A 26,962-nucleotide genomic window follows, 5' to 3' on the forward strand; every position below is an offset into this window, starting at 1 on the left:
ATCTCTCATGGTTCGTCTACCCCTCCGATTTCCCCTGCTTCATTCTTCCCCTCCTGCTACCTTCTTCTTCTTTTTTTTTTCTTAACATATATTGCATTATTTGTTTCAGAGGTACGGATCTGAGATTCAACAGTCTTGCACAATTCACAGCGCTTACCAGAGCACATACCCTCCCCAATGTCTATCACCCAGCCACCCCATCCCTCCAACCCCCACCACTCCAGCAACCCTCAGTTTGTTTCCTGAGATTAAGAATTCTTCGTATCAGTGAGGTCATATGATACATGTCTTTCTCTGTTTGACTTATTTCGCTCAACATAATACCCTCCAGTTCCATCCACGTCGTTGCAAATGGCAAGATCTCATTCCTTTTGATGGCTGCATAATATTCCATTGTGTGTGTGTGTGTGTGTGTGTGTGTGTGTATACCACATCTTCTTTATCCATTCATCTGTCGATGGACATCTTGGCTCTTTCCACAGTTTGGCTATTGTGGACATTGCTGCTATAAACATTGGGGTGCACGTACCCCTTCGGATCCCTACTTTTGTATCTTTGGGGTAAATACCCAGTAGTGCAATTGCTGGATCATATGGTAGCTCTATTTTCAACTTTTTGAGGAACCTCCATACAGTTTTCCAGAGTGGTTGCACCAGCTTGCATTCCCACCAACAGTGTAGGAGGGTTCCCCTTTCTCCGCATCCCCGCCAACATCTGTCGTTTCCTGACTTGTTAATTTTAGCCATTCTGACTGTCCACACCCGTTTTTAAGGGTGCTGAACACTCCCCTCTAACGTTGTCGGTCGGGGACTTGAGGCCAAATGGGGATCGAGCCTTGTCCTCACAACTACAGGTGTTGTAGATAAGTTGCCACGTGAGGGGGAGCAAGGCCATAGAGATGAAGAATGGGAGGAGAGAGCCCACAGTCAGAGTGTCTCCTGCCTGCCTTCTCCTGGCCCCACTGCCACCCAGGTCACTGTTGATTTCTCCGTCAAGCCTGCTATTAGCAGTAGGCCAGAAAGCTTTGAATTTAACTGATGTACATAAAGCAAGCTGTTCATTTAATCTGCACATTTAATTCAGCCTGCTCTGCATGCTGTTCCAGGTGGCTTTCTGCATCACCCCTGCCTCTGTCTTGAAAATCAGCCAAAGATGGCTTTGTGTGTAATGCATGTGCTGTAGGCCGGAAACCCTACAGCGGTGCCCTCACCTCGCCCCCCTCACCTAGCCCCCCCCGCCTCCCCCCCAAGCCAGGTAAGTCCTGCGTCCTCTGCTCGCAGGGCTCCCTCCAATGACAACATGCTGAGTTCAAGTATTTTGGCCTTTCTAATGGGAACGAGGGGAAAGAAAATCAGTTCTAATTTTGCTTGTCTGTCAGATAATATCCGGAAGAAATGCATGCTGTGTGTGTAATTTTGTTTGTGAATGTTGCTGGACTCTGCCGTACTTGATGTGAAGGCAGATGGGATGAAAGCTTTAGGCACGCTGTCAGTGACCTCTGCATTCCAAAGGCATTCATAAGGTTCATAGGCATGAATGGTGTAATAGGCAAAGGAGGGATGCTTTCTCATGTAGTCTGTTCTCCTAAATAAATGATACCAATCTGTGTATAATCATACTTTTATTGAAATGTACCAAGAGATTAAATAGATGGTTGCATTTTGGTATTATCACAAATGAGCAACGTTTGGGTTTGGGGTAATGGCATGTAAATGAATCCAATTCCCATTTCCCTAAGTGGTTTCTATGGCTTAATGCCTGTCGAGGTTTTGTGAAATATCTCAAAAACCAGATGATGCCACCATAGCGAAGGGAACAGTAAGGAGATGAAAATTAGAGGGTAGCTTAAGGACTCTTTGCTAAGGACCATGGGCTCACGCATTGAGGGGCTGGGATGAGGCATGAACCAGTGCGGCCTAGGGAAAAGAGTATCTGAAGGCATGAGAGAAGGAAATGCATTAAAAAGAGAAAAGTGGCAAGGAAGAAAAGGAAATTTAGATGCTAAGCCAGACCCCTGGGGGTTGGGGGAGGAGACTGAAAACCACTGTTTGGTTATGCCTTATCACTGGGTCTCTGCTCTACCTACCAGCTGCCTCATTTACAATCCGTTCTCCTCACACCGTTAACCAAGGTGAACATATTACAAAACCCTGACAGTGAATGGCAGAAGCTTGAGATAAAGTGTGTGTGTATCCCCCTGGGATGGCTGCAGACCTCAAACCGGATGCACTTAAGACCACTATCAGCAGAACAACAGAAATTTGCTCCTGTTGTTCTACATGTAAACTATGTACCTTATCTCATCTGTTACTGTTACCACTCTATGGAACTGCTACAAAGTACTTGCTCCTCTGTTTGGAACCTTGAATTACATTGTTGATTACCTATAGTTTTCTTAAAGTTCGTGCTAACGTCATTTTTACATCTAAAAAGGCACAAGGAAGTGCCTCAGTCTAGGTCCACAGTACCAAGTAGAGCAGCAGGATTTGAACTCAGATCTACTGACCTAGAGAAGTCCATAATAAAGGGACAAAATAAAAGGATTTTCTTGGGAAAACTGGGACCATACCTAAGTCAACAGTCAAATCTCCAAGTGTTTTGTTGCCTGAATTTTCCAATAGTTGAAAATATATTGAAAATATTAGCCAGCCACACTGGAGTATTGTTTCTCAATATTGGACTAACCTGGGGAGGTTTAAAAAAATGCTAATGTCTGGTTTTTATTTGTAGAGATTCTAATGTAGTTGGTCTGTGATGAAGCCCGGGCATCATGGGTTTTAAAAGCTACCCAAGTACTTCCGATACTTAGCTAAATAGGCATTTCCTTTTAGACTTTTTCTAAAGTCTAGACCTATTAATACAACTGACTCTTCGCTATCTTGGCCTTCTACTGCACAGGAATCTCAAACTCAAAATGTCCAAAAATTTCCTTTTTTCACTTCAGCCTGACTCTTCTTTCATTCAGGGACTCAGAAAACCATAATGTTTTGGGAGCTACTGCTTAGAAATTCTCCAGCATGGAGACACCGTGTCTCTGCTCTGTCCTGTGAGTTCCTTTGTATCTTTTTCCAACTAATCAGAATGAAATGAATATTCACTCAGTTTCTCTTCGCCAAGAGCCAGATTTATCTTGCTGTAATAGAAAACAAAATTTGCAGTCACACTTAGAAGCTGTTTGGTGTGGGAGAAATTTTCTCTTCCTGCAACAGGACTTTGACTAATTTTAGGTAAGCCCTCCCCTGAAATGGAGAACATATTGGATGGTAATAACAAGGGCTGATAATGAGATTATAAATATCAAATGGAATATAAATGAAATAGCAAGGACTATCAAAGTAGGAGATGGTATTGTACATTTTTAAAGGAAGTACCCCATGAAGAAATGATTAAAAAAAAAACCACTTCCGTCTTAATATAACCTACTTTCACTTTATGTTCATTCACTTTGCCACCAGCTTATTGGAATTTAACATGATGAGCAAAGTTCTATTAACTGTTGACTTTTAGGGGCACCTGGGTGGCTCAGTCAGTTAAGCGGCTGCCTTCAGCTCAGGTCATGATCCCAGGGTCCTGGGATCGAGCCCCACGTTGGGCTCCCTGCTCAGCAGAGAGCATGTTTCTCCCTCTCCCTCTTCCTCTGCCTGCCTCTCTGCCTACTTGTGCTCTCTTATCTCTCTGTCAAATAAATAAAATCTTAAAAAAAAAAAAAAAAAAAACTGTTGACTTTTAAGCTTTGTGACTTCTATATCTGGAATATAGGCCAAGAACTAAGGAAAGGGTGAGAAGGAACAGCTTCCAAGTAACTGACAACAGCCCTCTAACCCAAGGGGCAAAGACTCTTCATCGTGTAGGAAACAGGTGCTCAAAGCAGAGGTCAAAGGGCAGTCTCGGTTCTACAGTGGTGGTCAAAACAGAGCACCTGGCAGAAAAGAAAGCAAGAAATTCCAGAAAAGGGCAAATGGGAACAAAGTATGGAGAGCATCACTAAGTTGAGGGGCTATAGCAGGGGCGTGGAAATCAGACCCAGAGGCCAAACTGTGAACCACAGGAACCCTGATTTTGGTGAGCAAGGAAGTGGAGGGAAGCAGCTATGTACCTAGTAGATCTGACACCAGAGCAGACCATGGCTTATCAACCCCTCTCTCCTATATCCATCCATAAGTAGATTAGAAAAAAATAAAATAAAATGTCTTTTACTGAACTTAACGTAAGCAGTAATGCTGGTGCAAATCAATTAAGTGAAATATCTCCAAGTGAAATCATTTTGGTAGCTATTGTACATAAAATAACAATTGTATTTTTAAAAACTTAGTGTTTAGTTTGAAAGGAAAAAACCTTCATTTTTTTTTAAAGATGGGTTTGAAATTCTGCAAAATAGTTTGTCTAAACTAAAATTGACATTTGTCAACTACAGGGTGTTTTATTTGTTATGGTTGCCCTGTTAAAAATAAGTTCTATCCTTTGTGGTCCAAGTAAGACAGACTGAAGTAACTCCCATTCTGAACCTGAAAACGTGTAAGTGACTGCACCTGTGTCTGGGGCCAGCTGTCGCCTAACTAGTTCCCCAGATTAGCCTCTGTGGAGAACAGACTGGTGTTATAGGATAACAAAGGGCTTACTGGAAGCTTAAAAGCCCACCTACTATCAAAACTCAACAGTCTTTGTTGAGAATTGAGACAATGTTTGGGGGAAAGAGTGTACTGTATCATTGACGTGGTTTTTGGCAATAAAAAAAGCATTCAGTTTTATCAAAGCGCTGTAGTGAATGCACAGTTTTATTGCTTGCACTTGAGGAAGATCTGGCCCACCATGTGGGAGAGCGGCAGTCCAGAAAGAAAAAACATTTGGATCAGTGTGCAGAGAAGGACACAAATGCAAGCATGTTCATGGACCTCGAGGACTTTACTAGATTACAGTGTCAGATAAAAATGAGCATTCACAACTGATACTATCTTGATCTGAGTCCTACATGTACAATACCAAAAAAGAGGTCTTTGCAAATTAAGTTGTAGGGAAGTCTTGGTTCTCTTGGGTTGCCTGCAGTAAGAATTGCTATTAAAAAGATAGACTTCCTCTTTGTCCTGGTTTGCCGGGTCCGACAGAATGTAGAATAGATGTGTATATACCCATTCATACATCCCTCCCAAGCACATGGGCAAACCCCTAGCAGCAGTTCACAGCCCCTACCTTCATTGTCTCTTCCCTCACCGTCAGTGTGTTTCCCGTCTCTGTCTCTCCTGTCTCTTTCTCCCTCTCTAGGTCTCTGTGTTTAACTTTTGAAAAATGCTTAATTCTCATATGATGGAACATTTTTCAGCAATGGATTTTTTAAAATTTGGCTTTCAAATTACTTTTTAAATGCCTATAATGTGCCCTTTACAGACCTCGGCAAATACCAAAATCTCAGTTTAATTGTATCATTTGAATTTAGTGGGGGCATACAAATTATTTCAGCTGTTCAAGAGCTTTTTGTTGAATAGAAAAAAAAAATAAAAATTTAAAGTTGTGGAGTAATGAGAGATACTTCAGGCTGAATAAAAACTATAAGCATATGTCTTCTCTGTCTCTCCTACATACACACACATACATAGCAAACACTAGAGCTGACATAAATTATTCAATGTGGGGAGCTATTAAAAGTCCAACCTCTAGATAAAGCTGAACCAGTATCTCTGGGATGAGACCCACAAACCTAAAATTAAAAAAGCATCCCATGTGTTCCTAATGGTCATTCAGCTGGAGGAATCATTCACTGGTGATGATTTGTATTTTTCTAATTCTGTCCTCATGTCTTTAATGACTGTGGTCCTGATATTACATTTCTATTCTGTCATTTTATTGTCTATGTTCTTATTTCATCTTGGAGATCACCTCAATACAGAATTTGAGATAATTCTTAGAAGGGAGAAAAAAATTTCACTTTCCTTTTTACAGAAAGCCTGAATTCTCAGTATTGTGAATGCAGAATGCAAAGTTGTAGGTTTGAAAGGTCATAAATCAACTGCAAGTTTCTCAGCAGGGTGTATTTTAAAATGTATGACCTTCTGTTGTTCCAGCATATCACTAAAGCTTGTTCTATGCCATCAAATGCGGTGAAAATCCGTGCTTTTCATATCTTAATACACAATATATTACAAGAATCTCCCTCAGAAAACTGTTCTTTCTATTTAAATCCCTCCTCCCCCCCTTTTTTTACACACCCCCACCCCCGACAAAATTTACAATTGCAAAGAAAGAGAAGCAGGCAAAATAAAATACAGAAGCTTCTGGGAAGCATAGATAACTTATTACTTGGTTTTTCTAGCTGCTAAGATTGTTTGAGGCAGAAAAAAAACAGTATAATACACTGCTTTTAGCTTCTCTCCTAGTAAACCAACTTCTTGTAGTTCAGTTTGTCTAATTGTCTAAAATTGTTGTGTTGTCTGACTGGCATTGGATATTTAGTAAAGATACAATGTGAATGTTAAGCATTCAAATCAAATTTTTCATAGAAGAATCACCAGTTTTAATTACTGATTAAAAATGACCATCTGAATGTTAATGTATTCCAGACAAAGAATTAAATAATGCTTTAATTTTTTAATATCCATAGGAAAGAGGTGTTCTCCTCAGAGGAGGGGAGGGAGGCTCCGAGAAGTTCAGTAATTTTCTAAAATTATTTGGCTGATAAACTGCAGAGCTGAAATTAAAATCCAGATGTGCAGGTTGAAAAGCCTGGGTTTGCATCCGTAATGCTGGTGTTTCTTGTACTTTGGCATATGTAATAATCTCTAAGAAGTTGTTTAAAATGTTTATTTCTCTTTAGAGATCTCCCTTCGGTAGTCTTGAGAGCCCAGGGATCTGCATTTTAACAAACATTTGTGTAAGCCTGACCACACCCAGGAAAGGCTTGCAGTGTGGGTGCCCTACTCTGGAGGATCACTCAGATTGGGGACACAAAGGAACTCCCCAATCCTGTGCTATTTATATCACCTGGGTTTTGTCCCCTTAGAACTGAGGTGACAGGAAGCTACACCCAACCCTGGTTTGCTGGGTATTTCTCACCCAGAAACTTTTTAAACTATCATTTCTGAACTTAAAAAGGAGTACTGAAAATGTGCTTTGAATTTCATTTAGAATAAAGGCTCCAAAGAGCCTTGTGGAAACGAAGAAAGGGCGTGTTGACAAAGAAGGCTCAGGAGGAGGCGATGGGTGTGGCTTTTCCGGTCTGATTGGGTCTTGCATTCCTTGCTGATGGTGGTTGCCATGATGAGACAGCATGTTCACCTGGAACTGAGGCAGCTTTACGACAAGAAGCTCCACAGTAGTGGTAGAAAGATAGGAGTTAGAATGGAAGTGTGGGCAGAAGACAGAGGAAAAAAGAGAGGGAAGAGTCAGGCAATGGAGATGGTGGGGGGAATCTTAGAACTAGCGCAAATGGTGGGTAAGCTGAAAGGTGCATCATTTCCATCTACCAGACGTTTGGCTGCCTTCTCTTTACAATCCTTAGAAGAACTGTAAGTTACTGCTTTCAGCAAAATTAATCCTCTCGGATAAGCATCGCTACCAATCCTATGTAACGGGTATGCTCAGTAAGTGACAAATCTATAATGGGAATTTAAAGTAAAGTAGTTGAAAGGAGACCAATAAACATCTACCCCGGTCCGGGAACTCCAAAGCTGTTCATGTCTTTAGTGTTTGCTCCAAGTGGCGTAAGTACCTTGAAGAAGGTATAGAAACACTATAGTATTGGAGAAATGCTAACTCTGGCTTGGCTCCTGGTAGAGGTATGATGTTCCACATGTCATGGAATTTCTGTGAGTGCCCATTTGTCCAGCTAAAACATGGTGGTTATAAATCCACTGCATGGGATGCTTAAATGGGGACAGTAATCATTTAGTAGAGGACCTGGGGGATAGCAAGTGTAGCAGAGTCCTTCCAGGAAACAGAATCTAATCCAAATGGTTCAAAGAAAAAGACCTTGGTGAAGAGATCATTTACGATGGTGTGGGCAAGGCATGCGGAGACTGTCACTGCAGGATAGCATTACTACTGTTAGACCTGAAGGCACAAGAGATTAGTAGCTACCCTCCCGTGAGAGCAGGAGTCCTGGAAGAGAAACCTGTGAGAGCTGTAGTGTGGAGGGACCCAGCTACTGCCAGAGAAGTAAGTAGCTGGGTCCTCTTCCTCCTGCTGCCATCAGAGCTCCTCCTCCTGCAGCCTCCCATTGCCAGACCCAGTTGGAAGCCACAGGACGAGGAAGCCCAGATGATAGGATTCACAAGGGGTGGCCTCCCTGAGCACAGCATAAGGCAGAGGTGGGCATAGGATGGATGGGGAAGGAGGAGATCCACCACAGTTTTTCAATAAAGTCCTTTCTACCTCTCAACCCTAATCAGTCGCATAGGCACACGCATCCTTATATTTCCAAATAAAACTGCATATGGAGGGTTAAGAGAAGCAGTTTTTATTTAGCTTATTATCCCATTAATGAATATCTGTCAGGTTCAGAAATAAAGTTAAACATGACTCTTCCTTTCCCCAAACCTCAGGAGCACTAGTGGTTATGCACTTGGAAAGACCTAATTTTTGGACCCAAAATTCTGTCTCTAAGATACATAAATATCCTTTAACTCGCTGAGAGACTTAATGTGCTTCCCTCAAAGACCTTACTTACTTCCAATGGTGAATTTGACACCGAGGGTATCAGATGGTCTAGAATAAGAAAAGAAGAGAGCAGCTCACTACAAACCGCTGTTGCTTCTACTTCTCAGTCCCGTTCTTCACCAAGACTGCTTCTTTAGACAATGGCAAACTTTTCTGCAGACCGGAGCTGTCATTCATTTGAAAGGTGGAGGCTCCCTCTCCCTCCAGAGAGGTAGAGAATAGTCAGGTTGATGGAGATCGCTGGGCCTGTTAGGAACAGAAAAGAAGTATCCATGTCTTGAGATGGAAGCATTGATGTGACTGGAACATGAGCAAATGTCAGTCATTTGGCCAACCTGTAGGAACCATCTAGATTGATAAGAAGAGGAAAATCTTTTAGCCACAGGCCTAGAGGACTTGTGGAAATGTCTTGGTCAGGTAGCCCCATTATTTTTTCTCCCATGGGCAAGATGAGATTCAGTGACTAATTTGTACTCTATTATAACATTAAATTAACATTAGCTTTTGCACATGGAATAAAGTAATTATAAATAACACCTATCACTTGTCAAATGCCAGCTATGGTCCAGATGTGTACCAAGATACCTTTGTTCTAATCTTCACACCTCTTAATGGATGACACACTAAATTTAAAAAGCAGTAATTCATAATGCTACTCAAAAGGGAGTACCTTCTTTTTGGAAGAATGTCAGTTACTAAAGGGAAAGGAAAAATAGAATTGGAAACTCAGAATTATTTGACCATGAATGTAGTAACTGATTCAAGCAAGTATCATCGAGTGCTTTAAACATAGTGGGTGAAAGAATTAGAGGAGAGAATATCCACACAGTCTCAAAGCATCATGCCACAGGTTAGTTATTAACTACAAAGGGATAAAAGATGGCTTCACAATAGAAAAATCTGTCTGACCATACATCAATGAAGTGAGCAAAGCTACCATCACCAGTAAGGAAGCAAACTGACCTTATATGCCTTGTGGGGGAATGTGGCGCATGGTACTCAACATCATCCATGTGGTGTTCTCATGGAAATGTTTAGCTTGAATCTAGTCATGAGGAAGCAGACAAAGTCAGATTTAGAGACCTTCTACAACTGGCCACAAATGGCCTGGACTCTGGAAAAATGTCAAAGGTATGAGAAACAAAAATATTAGGGAAAGTGATCTGAACTAAAACAGATGATAAAGATGACAGCTAATTTTACTGTGTGGTCCTTTTGGATCCTAGATAAAGGGAAAAAATCAGGTACACAGATATTACTGGGACCATGTGGGAACTTTGAAATGGTCTACATACTAGGTAGTTTGATAGTTTTGGGTCCAGTTTCTTGGTTGTTTTAGTGGAACTGTGCATATATGAGGCTATCTTCTCGTCTTAGAAATCTGTGAAGTATTTAAATGTCACCAAGTCTGTGACTTCACTTTCACAAAGCTCAACAACTACAAAATGTTAAATAGATACAGCAAATCTGGCAAAATGTCAACGATTGATGAACTCAGGTGAAAACTAGATGCATGACAACTTTTTATTTTTTTTAATTCCAATATAGTTAACATACAGTTTCAGGTGTACAAATAGTGATTCAACAATTCTATACGTTACTCAGTGCTCAGCATGATGAGTGTACTCTTTATCCCCATCACCTATTTCACCCATCCCCCTCTCCCCTCTTGTAACCATCAGCTTGTTCTCTATACCTGAGGGTCTGATTCTTGGTTTGTCTCTTTTTTCCTTTGTTGGTTTGTTTTATTTCTTAAATTCCCCTTATGAGTGAAATCACGTGGTATTTGTCTTTCTCTGACTGACTTCACTTAGCATTATACTCTAATCCATCCAGGTTGTTGCAAATGGCAAGATTTTTTTTTTTTCTTTTGGTTGAGTAATATTTCACTGTATGTATGTACACATTTTCTTTATGCATTCATTTATCAATGGACACTGGGTGATGCTTGTCAACTTTTAATTGTAGGCTCAAAGCTTTTTTTAATGGGAGAAAAAAACCCAATATATTATTGACCCCATGTTTTCAAAAGTGGAAACAAAGGCTAAGGTCCCCCAGCTAGTACATACTAGAGCTAATATTCAAAGCTAGGTCTTTCTAACTCTACTAACCCCTTCAATATATTTTGGCCCTGGTATAGTCTGTGTGGACACAATCACTGTGAATTGGTCTTGAAAAAGAATGTCCTTTATTTCCCTAAGTTCCTCATGCCCAGAACAGATAAGGGTCCCTCCCTGAGAGATGAGGACTTAGGTTTGGTTTACAATAGGCTGCCCTTTTCCCCCAGCCCCCTGTTAGGGAGGCACACATTTCCTTCTCCTTTGAATATTACAGACAGTGGCTTTGAATTCATTCAATATCCATTATTGGGGCCCAGTACAAACCCTCATGGAATGCTGGGATCCAAAGTAATCCTGACTTTGCATCAACTCAGGACACAAATCCTAGCAAACTATTAGGAGACAACTTTGAAAATAGCTCTAATAAAAGTCAACGTGATCAGAGATACTGTGGTTGAATTTTGCAATGGTAACACCTGAACAAAAGGGCACAGGAAAGGGCATTTATTCAAACCCTTTGGCCCCCTTTCTTCAAGGAGTCTATCAACTATTTATGAAAACCGTGATCTGTCTAGAGTGTGTGAAGTGATTCATCCTGTAATAATGTATTCAATTGAACTTGAAAGTATCCAGCTTAGGTAATGCCTGTTCCATGTCCATAAATTTAGATAAATAGGTTTGGACTCTCAGTGAATAGTGTATGGAAGTTTGAATTCTCTCTTACCATCTTAGGTTGCTGTATAATAACATAGTCTTAGGACCTCTCCGCAAATCCTCACTGGATATCTTCAGTCAATGTGACCAGACATAAAGGCCACTTGGTGGTGCTTTGTGGTCAGCAGCCCCACGTCCGCCCAGCATAGATGCCCTCTGCTTTTAACCTTACATTTAATATTTGGATTTTGTGAATTGCTGTCAGGAGCCAGATTTTTTTGGGGGGGGGGGGGGCAAGTGCTTTGTGCGGACCGGAGAGAAAAGCTCACAGTAGGTTAGTGGTGTCATTAGCAGCTTTGTTCTTTATAGAGCAGGAAAATATAATAGGCGGTTTTAAGCTATTAATTCTATAGGCTAGTACTTCCCTCCCACTAGGAAATGCTTATTTTCTCCACCCCTGAAGATGGGTGTTTTTTAATGTTTAAGTAAATCCCTGCTGTGTCTTTGTGTAATGAAAGAGCTGCACTTGAATGCTTCCTGTGGAGAATGCATCAGGGTGCAGCTTTGGGCTCTGCTTCAGCTGCCACATGTGGAGGGGTAAGGACCGGGGAAATCATTTTGTAGGGGATTTGCCACATTTTTTTTTTTCTGAATGGAATCCCTTACTAGTTTTAGGAAAAGGAAAAAATAGAAAATGTGGGAGACCGAATTCTTAGGTTCTAGTTCAGTTTTGAGAGAGCTTTGATAAATCCCTTTATTCTCTTGTGTAACCAAATATAAAATAATTTTGCATGCTCTGTCCAGTCATTCCTAGTGAAAATAAGGCTTTACCACGTGAATCCAGAGTTACTTCCTTCCTACCTGGAATGATTGATATTTTTCTCACCATCAGTGTATTTAGCAGCATAAATGCATTTGCCCTGAGTACATTCCTGAGGGTCCAAATAGACAAGGGATTATCCAAGGGGCTGATAAAGCCTCTGGCGGAGGGCTGTGTCTATGGCGCCCCCATGAGGAATTGCTCTGTATGTCTGTCTTCTCCACAGAGCCCTCCCTACTCAGGCTGGAGTGGCTTCTCCCTCCCTTGGACTATAGAGGGTTTTTAGCAAAGACGGAAGCACGTGCTTGAAATAAGCTTTGGTACAACCGGAGGTCTCAATTAGAGTTCCAAGGTTTAGCTGCACAAATCTGGATGAGGCCATCATTGCATGACATGATGAGCAATTGGGATGAGGACTTCATCATCGCGTCCTCCGTGAAACTGGTGCCGTGTTATAGGGTAGCGTGTGACACAGCAGGGTGTGCAATGCCAGTGTAACATGAGTGTGAACCAGGAGCACGTGAGTGTCTGGGGAACCTCCGAGACCAGGTTAAAATCCAAATCCAGCCAATCACTAACGATTGGATTCCTGAAAGGTTTTTGCAACTCTAAAATTCTGATCTTTTTCATCTGCAGTCTCCCCCAACCCCCTCCCAACCCCCATCCCCCGCCTTGGGCCACACCATGGCATCATCTCCTAATCACAGATAATTATGAAAGTTATGGAATTTGAAATAAATATACAGGTTCCCGGCTGGCTTAGTCAGTAGAGCATGTGCCTCTTGATCTCAATGTCATGAGTTCAAGCCCCATGTTGGGCATAGAGATTTCTTTAAAAAAGAATAATAATAAAAATTAATGAAATTAATATCTCAGTCTTAGAAATGGGCTCTCAGTTTTCTGGCCAGAGGTCAACCCTTTGGAGATGTTAGTAAGATGAGCTGATCATGGGACTTACCTTGCTCTGCAGAAAGTTGACTCTTTAAATGCGGCAATGTAACAACTTGTTATAAGACCAAGGTGACTTTGCTGGGAGTTAGCAAATACTGGCTGGGGAGAACCTGCTACTTCAATCAGTCCTGAAAAGTTTAACGGCCTCCAAGCACTCAGCGTTTTGAGTTTCTTCCCCTTAGCAAATGTTACTGAAATGACCCTATAGCAAAGGAAATACAGAGCCACATTCTATTTTCCATAAAACCAGCGTTCAAACCACATTAATATGTAATGTGTAAAAATTTACATTTTGAGTGATGTATTACACAGTTTTTCTCTATGAATCCTTGGAATTATATAACTAAGAAATAGGAATTTAGGAGATTTTGTAAAACTAGAGGCATGAAAAAATATGCTGTATTTAAAAGTAAAAACAAAAACAAAACCCTGCACTTGGTTATAATAAATCAACTTAACTTTTATCCACACCCAAAAATCCCTTTAACCCTCCATATGCCCAATTAAAAAAATAGGCAAAGGATGTGAATAGACATTTCTCAAAAGAAGATACATAAATAACCAAGAAGTAAAGGCATAAGTACTCAAATTCACTAATCCTAAGAGAAATGCAAATCAAAACAGTGGTATTTGTCCTCACACCTGTTAGGTCAATTATCAGAAAGATGAAAGAAAACAGGTATTGGGGAAGATGCGGAAAAGGGAACATTTATATGCTGTTGGTGGGAATGTAAGTTGGTATGGCCATTGTGGCAAAGAGTATGGGGTTTCTTTAAAAAAATTTTTAAAACCTGTATTATGCTCCAACAATCCCCCTTCTGGTTCTATATCCAAAGGAAGTCAGTATCTCAAAGAGATATCTACACTGCCATGTTCATTACAGCATTACTCACAATAGCCAAAATATGGATACAACCTAAATATGCATCCATGGATGAAAGGATAAAAACAATGTGATACATATCTATGTCACTCACACATCCTGGACTATTATTTGACCTTAAACAAAGAAGGAAATCCTGCAATAACATGGATGAACTTTGGAGAACATTCTGCTAAGGGAATTAAGCCAGATGCAGAAAGCCAAATCTTTCATGATCTCACCTATATGTAGAATCTAAAGTAGCCAAACTCCTAGAAACAGAAAGTAGACTGGTGTTTACTCGTTGCAGGGGGAAATGGGGGGAGATGCTGGACAAGTTTCAAATAAACAAGATGAATAGGTTCTGGAGATAAAATGAGGTATTGCCGGTTCAGTTCCACATCATTTCAATAGAGAGAAAATTGTAATTAAATGAGTCAGATTTTCCCAGTGCATAAAAACGTTATGTTTTTGCTGTACTGTGGTTCATTAAGTGTGCACTAGCATTGTCTAAAAAAACAAGGTACATACCTTAATTAAATATTTCTAAAAAATGCTGACCATCATCTGAGCTTTCAGTAAGTCTTCTTGCCTGTGGAAGTTGCCTTGATATTGTTGGCTGTTGTCTGATCAGGGTTGTGGTTGCCGAAGGTTGGGGTGGCTGCTGCCATTTCTTAAAGTAAGGCAACAATACATTTTGCTGCATTGATGGACTCTTGATTTCACCAATTATTTCTCTGTAGCATGTGACGCTGTTTGACAGCATTTTACCCACAATAGAACTTTTGAAATTGAGATCAATCCTCTGAAACCCTGCCACTGCTTGATCAAATGAGTTGATGTAATATTTTTAATCTTTTGTTGTCATTTCAACATTCTTCACAGCATCTTCACCAGGAGTAGATTCCATCTCAAGAAACCACTTTCTTTGCTCATTTATAAGAAACAACTCCTCATCCATTCAAGTTTTACCATGAGACTGCAGCAATTCAGTCACACAGCCAGGCTCCACTTCTAATTATAATTCTCTTGCTCTTTGCATCACATCTGTATTTACTTCCTTCACTGACATCCTGAGCACCTCAAAGTCCTCCATGAGTGCTGGAATCAACTTCTTTCAGATACCTGTTAATGTTGACATTTTGACTTCTTCCTATACATCATGAATATACTTAGTGATACCTAGAATGATGAATCCTTTCCAGAGGATTTCGATTTACTTTGCCCAAATTCATCAGAGGAACCACTATCTATGGTAACTGTAGCCTTACAAAATATATTTCTTAAATAAGAAGAATTTGAAAATCATAATTGCTCCTTGATCCATGGGCTGCAGAATGGATGTTGTGTTAGCCATGAAAATGTTAATCTTGTTGTGCATCTCCATCATAGCTCTTGGGTGATCAGGTGCATTGTCAATGAGCAATAATATTTTGGAAGAGATCTTTCTGAGTAGATGTCAACAGTGGGCTTAAAATACTCAGTAAACCATGTTGTAAACAGATGTGCCATCATTCAAGCTTCATTCCATTTGTAGAGCACAGGCAGAATATATGTTGCATAATTCTTAAGGGCCTTAAGATTTTCAGCATAGTAAATAAGCATTGGCTTCAACTTGAAGTCACCAGCTGCATTAACCCTTAACAAGAGAGTCACCCTGTCCTTTGAACCAGACATTGATTTCTTTATAGCTATGAAGGTCCTAGATGGTACCTTCCAGTATAAGGCTATTTTGTCTATGTTGAAAATCTTATCATTTAGTGTGGCTACCTTCATGAATTATCATAGTTATATCTTCTGGGTTACTTGTCGCAGCTTCTCCATTGGCACTTGCTGCTTCACCTTGAGCTTTTGTTATGGAGACAACTTTCTTCCTTCAACCTGCCAAACCAACTTTTCTTCTGCAGCTTCCTCACCTTGCTCAGCCTTCACAGAATTGAAGAGAGTTAGGGCTTTGCTGTGGAGTAGGCTTTGGCTTAAGGGAATGTTATGGCTGGTTTGATCATCTATCCAAACCACTAAAACTTTCTTCATTTCAGCAGTGAGACTGTTAGGCTTTCTTACCATCCAAACGTTGACTGGAGTGGCACTTTTAATTGCCCTCAAAAACTCTTCCTTTGCATTCACAACTTGGCTAACTGTTTAGCATGATGCTAGGCCTCTCTTGGCTTTTGACATTGCATCCTCACTAAGCTTAATCATTTCTAACTTATGCCCTGAAGTCAGAGATGTGTGATTCTTCCTTTCACTTGAATGCTCTCAGGCCACTGTAGGGTTATTGGCCTGATTTCAATATTGTGTCTCAGGGAAAAGGGAGGCATGAGGAGGAGAAGCATTCAGAACACACACAACATTATTCTATTAAATTAGCTGTCTTATATGGGTGTGATTCCTGACGTCTCTAAGCAATTACAATAATAACATCAAAGATCACTGATCAGAGATCACTATAAAAAATATAATAATGAAAAAGTTTGAAATATCCTGAGAATTACCAACATGTGACACAGACTTGAAGTGAGCAAATGCTGTTGGTAAAATGGCGCTGATAGACTCACTCAACACACGGTTGCCACAAACCTTGAATTTGTGAAAATGCAGTATCTGTGAAGCACAATAAATTGAAACACAAAAAAATGAGGTATACTTGTACAAAAATGTGACTATAGTTAACAGTGTTGTACACTTGGAATTTGCTATGAGGGAAGAGTCTAAGTGCTCACCAAAAAAAAAAAAAACACACACAAATGGTACGTATAGGAGATGATGGACTTGTTAATTAGCTTGTTTGTGATGAATATTCCACAAGGCATATGTACAGCTGACCCTTGAATAATGCCAGAGTTAAGGGCACCAACCTACCACACAGTTGAAAATCCATGTATAACTTTTGACTCCCCCAAAATTTAGTAGTAGCCTGCTTTTGACTGGAAACCTTATCAGAAACAGTCAATTAATACATTTTATATGTTGTAGTATGTACTGTGTTCTTGGAATAAAGTAAGCTAAAGAAGAGAAAATGTTAGTAAGAAAATCATAAGGAATAGAAAATACATTTGTAGTACTTCAGTGTGTTTAAAAAAAAAAGTGTCCAAGAGGACCTGTGCAGTTCAAACTCATGGTTCAGGGGTCAAGTGTATATCAAACCTCAAGTGATATACCTTAAATGTTTACAATTTTTATACAGTGTTTGGATGGTAAGAAAGCCTCATAGCCTTACCTCCATAAATCTAGAAAATACATTTAGAATGACAGAGGTTGGTTGGTTGTTTTTTTTTTCCCATTTGTAACCGAACCCATATTTCTTACTAGGGCTAGCACACATTAATTCCAGTTTCAAAGGGAAGACAAATAAGCACTCAGCTGGGTTTCTTTAGTGTTTGTACATAAGAGAGAATGCATGTATAGTGCAATAGTTCTGCGTGCTCACTTCCAGAGGACAAGGAAATCATGCAGAAACTTCACATGCCAAGTTCACAGGAAGAAATGTTAGCTCACACCTAATGACCATGGCAGCTGATTTAGGAAAGATTATAACTGGAGTGGTACATCTTAGAAATTCCAACTTTTAAAATTAATGACTTGATTCCATCAGCTGCTGAAATATAGGACTTGAAAAGTATTTTCCAGCTTTCAGCACTGGGCTTAGAATCTGCAAAAGGGCTCAGTCTTTTCTAGGAGAAGGATACTGCAGTAGGTGGGTGCACATAATTTACACAAGTTGAAACAAAAATTGGCTGTTAAGTCATCTAAAGGCTAAGCTGCTGTAACAAAAAGCCCCATAAAATCCAAGTCTAAAATATATAAGATACTGCTTTCAGTTTCCTTTAATAACCTGACCAGATGAAGCTGGAAGGACGGCCATGTTCGCCAAGGTCTTCACTGGGGCATTAACCTCCTCTGCATGGTGGAAGCCAGATCTTGGCCTGAGCCACATTACTACAAGATGGGGCATGTGAGATGGTCCAGAGCAAGTACTTGGCTTCCAGGGAGCAAGGTAAAGGCTGCCCTTACCCATTCTGCTCCCTTTCTATTGACCAGAGCTTAGTCATTGCGGTAGTGTTCTCCAGAGAAATAGAACCAGTAGGATATGTATACTATATAGATACATGTAGAGAGATTGATTACAAGGAATCTGCTCACATGATGATGGAGACTGAGAAGCCCCACAATGTGCTCTCTGCAAAGGGAAGACCCAGGTTAGCTGGTGGTAGAGTTGGAAAGTTTGAAAGCTTTAGAACGGATGGTGTAGGGTTTTACCCTTGTCTACGGGCCTGAGAACCAGGTGTGCCAAGGGCAGGAGAAAATCAGTGTTCCTAGCCATCCTCCAAAGCAGACAAAAAAACTCAACCTTCCTCTATCCTTCGGTTCTATGAAGGCCCTCAACATACTGGATGATGCCCATCACATTGGGGAAGACCATCTGCCTTACTCGGTGCAGCAATTCAAATGTGAATCTCTTTTGGAAATGCACAGAGATAATATTTAACTGTTATCTGGGCTTTTTCTTGGCCCAGTCAAGTTACCACAGAAGATGAACCATCACAGATTGTTAGCCGTGTCTGGTTGTGAGGAGCTGGGAAATGGTGCCTCTAGCTGGAGGCCCTGTCTCAGGGAGAGGGAAACTGGTTGGGAAGCAGCCAGTAGCAATCTACTGCCTGACTTGCAGCTCTCATAATTAAGAGTGTTCCTTTATAACCAAGATCTGGTTTTAAGAGGGTCATGATAATGTATAACTGAGCTGTCCCAGAAAAAATCAAGTAGGTTTTTCTGTCCATTTGATAAAAGGCTGTCACAATAAAGTGTTGTTACAACACTGAAGTGTCAACACTGTGATCAAGTTTTCTGGTATTAACTCTCTGGCCAGAGTGGGCTAGCTTCTAGGTGGCACCTTTGCCTTCTCCGGACTTAGTACTATGCCAGAAGCATCAGGCAGGCAAGCTCCATTCTGGGGACACGTGGTTGATAAAGTGAAACAAGTTCACTGCATTAGGCAAAGGGTTTAAGTTTTGGGATTTTCTGATGAGATCATAAATGCCTTTTCATTTCTATAGCAGAGACTGTCAAATGTAAAATGTGGCTTTTGGTATCCAAATCAGTGAGCAGCCACTGAGGTGTGCAAGGTTTACCAGATAAGCTGTTGCTGTTCACTATCAGGAGTAAATTGATTTTCTTAAAAGCCAACCCTGGGGGGCCTGGGTGGCTCAGTGGGAAGCCTGCTTCTCCCTCTGCCTGCCGCTCTCCCTGCTTGTGCTTTCTCTCTCACTCTCTTCCTCTCACCTTCTATCTCTCTGTCAAATAAATAAAATCTTAAAAAAAAAAAAAAAAAAAAAACTCTGTAAAACTAAGAGCAGATTCTGATTATGTCAGCCAGCCTATTTTCTCAGGACCAGTTTGCCTTCTGCAAATGATCCGGAACTTTGTTAGTGTCACATCTGCTACGTAGTCTCAGGTGGGGTGATTTATTCCACAGTCAGGTTGAAAAGCGTAAATTCTCAATAAAAGATAGCTTAGGAGACCAGAAAAATAAAGGTGTCCACAACCATGAGCTTTAAAGGAATTCAGCCTGTTCTCTGGGCTTCAAAAAAATACGAAATTCTTATAAACCGTGGTGATCTTTAGCTAATTGTTCTTTTTCTAAATCCAGTTATCTTACAGTGGATTTCTTTGAGAGAAATTACTGGTGACATGTCTTCAGATGACCCATGTTTTGTTTGTTTGTTTGTTTTTTTCCTTTTGTTTCCAGGATAGCTGGCAAAAAGCAATTGGCCAGCCATTTTTCTTGTCTTCCTCTGCATTCAAGTGCCAGGAGCCATGTCGATTTTAATCAGGGTTTTCAATTAGAACTTCTCTTTTCTTGTGTGCTTTACTTTCCTCTTACTTCCCCCAGGCTTCTGATCTTCTAGAATCCACAGGAATTGCTCCTGTTCCATCTACATTTCCTCCTCCTCAGGCAAATTCCCAACTCGGGAAGGGGTATGAGCAAGACACAAGGCTGCACATAAATCCCCTGACTTCCCAGGTGCTCCCTTACCCCCAAAGAGATTTTTGTGTTACTTACAGTCACCATGGCTAGCACATCTTTAGCACCTTATTTGCAATAAAGAGTAATTTAGGAAAGACTGTTAATTTAGAGCTGGTTTGGCCTGAATGCCACAGGAGGGAAAAACAATGAGCTGTACACAGTGGTGGGTGTGCGTGTGTGTGTGTGTGTGTTTGCTACATAGCAGGAAAGTGTCAGCACTGTTTATTCAGGGCCTGAATTCATACACAAGCACTCAAAATAACCTTCTCTTCTACTAAAAAGAACACCTACAGTAGATAAACTGTGACTTCTTTAGCAAAAAAGTTGAAATTAAAATATTTGTATCATGTTTTGATGCTAACAGAGGCCTAAAGATAATGTTTTTATTTGGTCATTCCCCAGCTTTTCACCAAGCATCCATTCCCTACAGGGGGTGTTCCCTGTCATTTGGGTATAGTGGAGATTGCAATGGTGGAGGAAAAGCTAGAACTGGGGATGGATATAGGTTTTTGTTGTTGTTGTTGTTGTTTTTAATTTACCTAGGTTTCCATTTGTCTAGATATCTAAATTCAGTTTCAGAACTAGAATGGTCAGTTTTCACCAAACTGTACTCGTTTATTTTGTCAATTATTCTTTTTTTAATTTAATTCAATTAGCCAACATATAGTACATCATTAGTTTAAGATGTAGAGTTCAGTAATTCATCAGTTGCGTACAACATTCAGTGCTCATCACATCGCGTGCCCTCCTTAATGCCCATCACCCAGTTACCCCATCCCCCCACCCACCTCCCTTCCAGCCACCCCCAGTTTGTTTCTTATAGTTAAGAGTCTCTCATGGTTTGTTTCCCTCTCTGATGACTTCCCATTCAGTTTTCCCTCCCTTCCCCTATTCAGTCATTCACTAAATACTTACTTGTTACAGTTAAATACTTGGGAGAATGCAAGGAAGTCTAAGACACTCCTTGTATTTTCTAGAGTACAATTCCATAACTCAGAAGAAAAATACTCCTGTATAATGCTTTTATAACACTATGAAATAATATCCCATAGAATTAGGAGCCAAATGAACACTAGTTCATTACTAGCAAGTGCTGTAAGAACCAACAGAAAAGGAAGTATCACTTGAAGTTGGAGCTTGATCTGGGAGTTGAAAGACAGACAGACTTGGCGTATGCAGAAAGAAAAGAGATGGTATTCTAGGCACAGAACCTAAAAAAGGTGCCCGAGTGCAAAGCTGGGCTTGTTTAAGAAAAAGTGAATAACTTGAGAGCAGAGGAATAGCAAGAGATACTCCTGGAAAGGTAATGTGAGTGCTCAGCCCAGGTAGGCAAAGGCAAGGATGGCAGATGGGGGGGTTGGTACAAAGTCCACCACCCTGAACAATGACAACCCCCTCCACCATGACGGAGTCTGGAAAGGATGGTGGCCAGAGGGTATAAATATGAGGTCCATATATGATCAGGGTCCTAGTTTTTTCAATATAGGTCTTTGAATTTCTATTAAAAAATTTATTGGCCTGCCTTGTTATTTTTTCCTGTCACTTTAAGAAACTGGCCAAAGATGGATGCTTATCCAGCAGAATTATTGTAAGGGAAGGAGGGGAAATGTATGAGGAGAGAGGGAATATCTAATCTTCTAGACTAAACATCAGTGTAGAAGTTAAAGGTGCTGGCTCTCGAGCTGAATCCCCTCGGTTTATACTCCTACACCTCCACTGACTAGCTGTGCATTTCTAGGCAAGATGATTAAACTCCCTCTGCCTCATTTTACTCAACCATGAAATGGGCATAACATGAGTCACATGTCATGGCATTGTTTTGAGTATTAAATGAGCCCCAACGTGAAAAACCTTTTTATAAGGTCCTAACACATAGTATGTGCTCAGTCAATGATAACTCTTGTGATTACTCTAAGAAGAAAGAATTCAAGCAGCCAACTCCTCAGTTTTAGGTTGTGAGGAGGAAAAAGGGACTAAGTAAAAATAGGATCATCCAGGATACATTTAGTGATGAAAAGATATTAAAACCTCTGGTAAACCACAGGAAGGAGATTGGAAAGTTTAAATTTTTTCCACCTAGTCCCAGACCTTGTGGCGCGCCCCCCCCCCCCCCCGCCGCCCCAGGAAAATGACCAGAATGCTGTTATTGAATCTGAAAAATGCCACTCCCTCAAAAAAGGATTCTACTTAAAAAGTGTCTATTCTCTATGGCATTTTGGATATGTTTTTTCACTTTGTCTGTAAAGCAATAGCTGTAAGTGTTGAGGTGTTGGTTTTTGCTTTGTGCTTCTTCAAAGCAAGCCAAGTAGCTATTTTGAGTTCATTTGAACTAATCAGACTCTACTACTCTGACTTTATACCAAGGTAAAGCACAAGCTCCTTGGATAAATGATTATTTAAGAAAATAAATCCTTTGGTATATTAAATCAGGGCTCCTCAGCCATGGTACTGTTGACAATTTGGGCTAGGTAATTCTTGGTTGGGGAAGGGGGGCTGATATTATGTACATTGAAGGTTTTTTAGTAGCATCTCTGGTCCCTATTGACTAAATAAATGCTGGTAGCATCTCCTTCCCGAAGTCATGATAATCAAAAATGTCTCCAGACAGTGCCAAATATCACCCAGCACACCAAATGACCTCCAGTCAACAACCACTATTAGAATCATTGGAAGAAACCCATTGCTTTTGTTTTTCAAAGAGAAGAGTATGGCCACAATGGACACTGGTACCTTTGGCCCTTAACCACTCAAATAAACCAAGGCATTCATCTCAGTAGACTCATGGGTAGAAATCAACTATCTCATGCCATGACAGTATCCATGACAGGTGGGGGGTGGGGTGAAGAGTCACCAGTGGAGAGGAGGAGATGGAGATGCTTTGATATCTTTGCAAGATTTGAATAGTGGCATCTCCCACCTAACCAGAATGGCCTAGTAGTGATGTCGTGTTCTCTCTTCGAATTCAGGATGAGAAAATAGAATGGGCTTAGTGGTCAGAGTACCAGTTTGGGTTATTGGTTTCTTTGGTTGTTTTTTTGGAAATTATTGTTTGGATTTGTATCTCAAAATTTTCTGGGTAATAGGAACATGAATCCAGTAGATAATTTCTGCTTCTGTCTTTCTCTGACAGGTCATGTTTTTTAAGGAAGTGTGTCAGGCCAAAATGGTGTCATTTTGATGGTCACTGCAGTTGGGAAGCAGGACATTTCTAAGTACTGGTGATCTTTCTCCTGCTAGAGAGCTCACAGCTACAAACTAACACTCATTTTCAAGTTTCAAATTTAGTTTGAGGCAAATGTGAATTTTGGGAGTTTCCTATAGTTTCTGGAATTCTTCTATTTTTTATTTGTAACTATCACCCGCCGTTGAAAATGTTAAGATTCAAGGATCATATGTTTTTTATTGATGTGTAGTTGATGCATAATGGTACATTAGTTTTGGGTATACAACATAGTCATTCAAGATCTCTCTGTTAGGCTGTGCTCACCCCAACTGTAGCTACCCATCTGGCACCATTCAATGCCACTACAATACCATTAACCATATTCCCTATGCTATACCTTTTATCCCCATGACTTACTCATTTCTTAACTAGAAGACTGTATTTCCCACTCCCCTTCACCCATTTTGCCCATTCCCCCATCTCTTTCCCCTCTGGCAACCATGTTTGTTCTTTGTGTTTATGGGTCTGTGTTTGCTTTTTGATCATATTTTACTCATTGTTTTGTTTTTAGATTCCATGTATAAGTGAAATCATATGGTACTTGTCCTTCTCTGTCTCACTTACTTCATTTATAACATCTTCTAGATCCACCCATGTTGTTGTAGATGGGAAGATCTCATCTTTTTATATAGCTGAGCAATACTCCATTGTATATATATGCCACATCTTCCTTGTTCATTCATCTACAGGTGGCCACTTGGGTCGCCTCATATCTTGGCTATTGTAAATAGGGGTGCATATATTTTTTGAATGGGTGATTTTGTCTTCTCTGGGTAGTTAACTAGTAGTGGAATTACTGGATCATAGCGTATTTCTATTTTGAATTTTGGGGGGAATCCATATACTATTTTCCACAATGGCTGGGTACCAATTCACATTTCCACCGACAGTGCACGACGGTTCCTTTTTCTCCACATCCTTGCCAACACTTGTTATTTCTTACCTTTTTGATTCTAGCTATTCTGACAGGTGTGAAGTGAAATCCCATTGTAGTTTTAATTTTTATTTCCCTGATGATGAGGGATATTGAGCATCTTTTCATGTGTCTGTTGGCCATCTCTCTGTCTTTGAGAAAATATCTTTTCAGGTCTTCTGCCTATTTTTATTTTTTTATTTATTTTTTTGTTAAAAGATTTTATTTATTTATTTGACAGAGAGATAGCGAGAGCAGGAACACAAGCAGGGGGTGTGGGAGAGGGAGAAACAGGCTTCCCGCTGAGCAGGGAGCTCGATGTGGGGCTGGATCCCAGGACCCTGGGATCATGACCTGAGCCGAAGGCAGACGCTTAACGACTGAGCCACCCAGGCACCCCATTCTGCCCATTTTTAAATAAAAAAAAATTTTCTGGTGTTGAGTTGCACAAGTTTTTTTTTTTTTATATGTTTTGGATATTAAGCCTTGATGAGTTATATGATTTGTGGCTATCATCCTCCATTCAGTAAATTGCTTGTTTTTTGTTGTTTTTTTTTTATGATTTCCTTCACTGTGCAAGCTTTTTATCTTGGTGTAGTGCCAATAGTTTATTTTTGCTTTTGTTTCACTTGCCTGAGGAGAGATAGTGAAAAAAATGTTGCCTAGTCCAATGTTAAAGAAATTGCTGCCTATGTTTGTTTCTAGGACTTCTATGATACCATATCTCACATTTACTTGGTCCATTTTCAGTTTCTTTTTGTGAATAGCATAAGAAAGTGGACCAGTTTCATTCTTTTGGGTGTAGCTGTCCAGTTCTCTCAGCACCATTTGTTGAAGACACTGTCTTTTCCTCATTGTATATTCTTTCCTCCCTTGTCATACATTAATTGACCATATAAGCATGGGTTTAATTCTGAGCTCTCTTTTCTGTTCTTTTAATCTATACGTCTCTTTTTCTGTCAGTACCATACTGTTTTGATTAACTACAGTTTTGGAGTGTATTCTGAAATCTGGGATTGTGATGATACCTCCTGATTCATTCGTCCTTCTCAAGATTGCTTTGCAATTTGTGGTCTTTGTGATTTCATACAATTTTTAAGATTATTCTAGTTCTGTGAAAAATGTTGGCATTATGATTGGGATTGCAGTGAATTTGTAGATTGCTTTGGGTAATATGAAAATTCTTTAAATCTGTGAGCATGGAATTGCTTTGCATTTCTGTCATCTTCAACTTTTTTTTTTAATCAACATTACCCTTTTCAGAGTACAGGTTTTTGACTTCTGTGGTTAAAATTACTCCTAGGTATTTGATTTTTTGTGCAATTGTGAATGGAACTGTTTTCTTCATTTCTCTTTCTACTACTTTGTTATCAGTGTATAGAAACATGGTTGATGTCTGCATATTAATTTTCTATCCTGCAATTTACTGACTTCATTTATTCTGATAGTTTTTTGGTGAAGTCTTTAAGGGTTTTCTATGCATAGTATCATGTCATCTGCATATAATGATAGTTTAACTTCTTCCTTACCAATTTGGATGCCTCGTATTTCTTTTTCTAATTTGATTGTTATGAGTAGAATTTCCAGTCCTATGTTGAATAAAAGTAGTGAGATTGGACATCATTGTCTTCTTCTTATCTTAGAAGACTGGAGGAGATTATGCTAAGTGAAATAAGTCAAACAGAGACAATTATCATATGGTTTTCCTTCTTGTGGAACATAAGGAATAGCATGGAGGACATTAGGAGAAGGAAGGGAAAAAATGAAGGGGGAGGAAATCAGAGGGGGAGATAAACCATGAGAGACTATGGACTCCGAGAATCGAACTGAGGGCTTTAGAGTGGAGGGGGATGGGGATGGGTTAGCCTGGTGATGGGTATTAAGGAGGGTATGTATTGCATGGAGCACTGGGTGTTATACACAAACAATGAATCATGGAACACTACATCAAAAACTAACGATGTACTGTATGGTGACTAACATAACATAATAAAAAATAAAATTATATAAAAATAAATAAAAATGAAGTTACTAACTGAATAAAGAAATGTAATTTAATTACTCATTTGCACAGAAGTATACAAAATAACTTAGAGCAACAGAAAAAAAAAAGGCTTTCAGTTTTTCCCCATTAAGTATGTCAGCTGTGAGTTTCTCATATATGGCCTTTATTATTTTGAACTATGTTCCCTCTAAATTCACTTTGTTTTGAGTTTTTACCATGAACAGATGTTGAATTTGTCAATTGCTTTCTGCATTTATTGGAATGATCATATAATTTTTATCATTTCATTGATGGGGTGTATTATGTAGATTGGTTTGCAAATATTGAATCGTGCTTGCTTACCCAGAATAAATTCTACTTAATTGATTTGCTAATATTTCTTGAGGATTTTCACATCTATTTCATCATGAATATTGATCTGTAGTTTTCTTTTTTCATAGTGTGTCTGGTTTTAGTATTGGAGCAATGCTAGCCTCCTGGAATGTGCTAGGAAGCTCTCTATCCTCTTCTACTTTTTGGAGTACTTAGAGAATAATAGGTATTAACTCTTCTTTAAATCTTTGGTAGAATTTGCCTGCACATCCATCAGATCCTGGACTTTTTGTTTGTTGGGATTTTTTTTATTCTGATTCAATTTCATTACTAGTAATTGGTCTCTTCAGATTTTCTATTTCTTCCCAATTCAATTTTGGAGGATTTTATGTACCCAAGAATTTATCCATTTCTTCTACGTTGTCCATTTGGTTGACATAAAATTTTTCATAATGTTCTCTTAGAGTTCTTGTATTTCTCTAGTACCAATT

General features: G+C 39.8%; 1 protein-coding gene across 1 annotated transcript in view; it reads left to right on the forward strand.

The window, feature by feature from the left end:
* The window catches only part of RAB3C (RAB3C, member RAS oncogene family), a 268,621-nt gene that overhangs the window by 168,528 nt on the left and 73,131 nt on the right, over positions 1-26,962 (forward strand). The window lies entirely within an intron of this gene.

Source organism: Mirounga angustirostris, unplaced genomic scaffold (assembly GCF_029215605.1).
Source record: "Mirounga angustirostris isolate CCGP_5_RB_7025 unplaced genomic scaffold, mMirAng1.0.hap1 SCAF_7, whole genome shotgun sequence".
NCBI classification, from domain to species: Eukaryota; Metazoa; Chordata; class Mammalia; order Carnivora; family Phocidae; genus Mirounga; species Mirounga angustirostris.